Raw genomic sequence first — 3,796 nt, forward strand, 5'->3', positions numbered from 1 at the left:
AATTACCAACAAGGGAGGGGGCAACGCCGAACCCCACTGTTCAAGGTTATATTCTGTGCACGTCACGATTTCATTCAAGGTCAACATGCAATGCCACAGAGCAAGCTCAAGGTAGTCGAAGTGTCGAACGTCAAGGTCAAACCCCACACTCAAGGTCAAACACCGCATTCAATCTCATACTATGTGTACGACGTTCAAGGTTAGGTGACGTCATACGATATTCTGAACTTATATAGGAATTACCAACAAGGGAGGGGACAACGCCAAACGCCCACTGTTCAAGGTTATATTCTGTACACGTCACGATTTCATTCAAGGTCAACATTCAATGCCATGGAGCAAGCTCAAGGTAGTCGAAGTGTCGAACGTCAAGGTCAAACCCCACACTCAAGGTCAAACACCGCATTCAAGCTCATACTACGTGTACGACGTTCAAGGTTAGGTGACGTCATTCAAGGTCGTGTGACGTCTCAAGGTCAAAAGGGGTGGGGGGAGGCGTTCAGTCGGCATTAGCACCCTACTAACAAATATGTCTAAACTTGATGCGATATAATTGACGTGTATTTCGTAGTTTTCTATTTGTGTGCAAAATGTCTCGTTTGGGGTATTCTAATGAAGATTTCCTGAATTTAATTATCATTTATGGTGAATGCAATAAAATAATGGACAGAACTTGTCGTGTTTTTGCAGAAAGATTTCCAAATCTACACAGACCCAATAAAAATATTCTGAGAAGACTTCTAAGAAACTGCCGTGATTTCGGATCTTTTTCGTCTGTCATCAACACTAGTAAACAATGAGGACATCGAAATTGTAGTTTTGGCCTACTTCACAGCCTACCCAGAAAATTCGTTGATGACGCAAAAAAGTCACTTAGAATTTCATGTTCGTCAATGAACCGTATTTCAATCAAACATAAATGGCGTCCCTTTAAATATCACCAGGTTCAAAATCTGAAACCTCACGATTTACCTGCACGAATGGAATTCTGCGAATGGTTTCTCATCAAGATACAGGAGAACCCTGAGTTCATGAAGAACATGATATCGACAGATGAAGCCAAATTTGCCAAGAATGGTATGTATGTACAACCGCCATAATAGTCATTTCTGAGCAGCAGAAAATCCAAAGTTCGTTCGCCAGCGCAACTTCCAGAATTCATGGAGTTTAAGTATTTTTGAAGACCAAATTTTATGTTTATATCTTTATGAAGAGAATTTGAATAGCGATAGATATTGGCATATAATTAGGAATGTGGTTGGTGAATCCATAAGGCATGTTTCTGAACAATACCGTTTCAAGTAACGGTATTAGATGGATGGAGCCCCTGCACATAGAACTGATACCGTTGCTGGGTTGTTGAATGGGATGTTCGAAGATCAGTGGCTTTGCTACAATGGGCCATTTAAATTTCCTCCTCGTTATCCAGACCTGACGCCACTGGACTTCTTCATCTGGGGATATATCAGAGAAAATGTTCATTCGGATCCTATGAGAGATAAAGAAAACATGAAACGAAGGCTTCTGAGAGCTTTCAATAATTTGATTCCTGATTCCATACAGAAAGCTACAAATAGAGGTATGCAAAAAAGAATATGTTATTGTTTAGAACAAAACGGCAATGTCTTCGAACGTCTGTTGAAATGAACCACAATATTATTTGAATTAAGTTAAATTCTAAAATTGAAGTAAAATCTAACCTTAAAAAATATAAACAAAATAAAATTACTGTATTCGATATCAATAAACAAAGATATAATTCATCTCTGTGATAGTATTTTATTTCAATCCATCCATTTTCATGTTGAGTTACCTTTTAATTGAGTTCATTTGTTTGTTTGTTCATCTGTATAATAAATATGTCGTGATTTGAAAGTGTTTCTTTCTTTAGTGAATTGCAGAAGGTGTAGTGACATCTATGTTCCAAAAGTTGTAATGTGGGAGTAATGTTCAGTACGGTTCCACCAACATGTGCGTAATAACTTTGTATATAGAAGACTATCCGTTTTGCAGCTAAAATAAGATCCGAGCGAAGAATACTAAGACCATTGTCTAAGGATTTATAGTCAGTCAACCACAATAACATTGTATATAGACTAAACTACTTGGATAATGTACGTGTATTTACTATTTGACACAAAGTCGAGCGCCATCTAGTCAAAAAACGGTATATCTATTGAATTTAATGACTGTACAGATACGACCCCTAGACATTACATTCAAAATTACAAAGTTGAAGCAGGGCTGGACTCCGATAATTTAATGCGAATTGTATTAGAATGGAAATATGGAAATCCACACATTTATTTTGAATGATAAATTAATCAATGTTCAACATATTGAGAGACTTATTGCAAATGTATGTCTATTATAAGGATATAACTGACAAAATGGAAGTTATGAAACTTCGGATATGAAGAATGAAAAACTTAAGAGTATAGTTTTTTGTTTGTGGAAAAACGCTATTCAGTGATTGAAATGCCTGAATTGTCCAATTAATTGAATCCCAAACAGATATTTCAGTTTTAAAATATTTTTAGAGTAGTTTGATGTCTTACGTTAATAATTATTTGATCTTTTTTTGAATTGAAGGGGTTATATTTTTAGGAGTGATTAGGAGTAGTAGAAAGCCAAAAACTTTCTTTTCCAATTATTTGATCTATTTTTGAGTTTTGGTATACTACTATTATTTTTATAATATAACGAGCTTGGGAAGTGAACCTTATAATAAGAGTCTTTCCAGCAAGTTATGGAAGTTTTGGACTTGCATTGCGTAAAAATTGCAGTGTAAAACGCCGATTATGCATTTATAAACACTATTTATTCCACCACCTCTGTTTCCCCTTATTTTTTCCAAAACTTTTTGCGTTGATTAACAGAAGTAACATGAATATAGCTATGAGATTTATATTATATTGTACTTGTATTCCAAATGATATATCAAGAAGAGTGTTATCTTTTCTAACACACGCCACGTGGTATATTTAATCATATATGCCCGTGTGTTGGCATGTTTTTGGACATTACTACTATACAGTATATATATATATATATATATATATATATATATATATATATACTGTATATACTATACAGTAGTACATGGGTCTCCAAACTACGGCCCGCGGGCCAAATCTGGCCCGCCAGTGTCATCAATCCGGCACGCGACAGCCAATGATTTACTGCCATCAATCTGGGCCGCGACAGCCAATGATTACCTAATTGTTGTATTAAACTTAAGTATCTAAGTTTAAGCATATTAATAACTAACAAATAATTGAAATGAATCACAGTAAAACAAAAACACTAATGAGATTTATGTAATTGTGATTTTTCACCGACAATACTTTGTAGTTGTGGATCAATTTTACTTGTACCAATTATCAAAAGAGATTTAAGATGCTTATCGGTTAATTGAGATCTGTAAACATTCTTTGTGTACTTCATCTTGGAAAACGTTTTCTCACACGAGTAAGTAATACCAAAAACAGAAAACAACCCACGAGCAAATTTATGCAAATTATCAAATTGTTCCAGTGGAAGACTCTCATGAAATTCCAACAAAGATGAATTTTGGTATTTGTTCTTAAGCATATCACTGCACCGTAAATCAATAATTTCCATTTGGACTTCCGGAGCCAGGATTTCAATGTCAGAATCAAAAAGATTTGGAAAAAGCTTAATTTCATTCAGAATGACATCAAAATCTGAAAAACGAGTATCAAAATTTATCTTCAAAGCACTCAAAGTTTCGATTGCAAAATTGACGGGAAATTCAGTCTCTGTAGTGTGGCCG

The sequence above is a fragment of the Leptinotarsa decemlineata genome, unplaced genomic scaffold (assembly GCF_025532065.1).
Source record: "Leptinotarsa decemlineata unplaced genomic scaffold, Ldec_3_MD MMD2_P_RNA_scaffold_14, whole genome shotgun sequence".
Taxonomy (NCBI): Eukaryota; Metazoa; Arthropoda; class Insecta; order Coleoptera; family Chrysomelidae; genus Leptinotarsa; species Leptinotarsa decemlineata.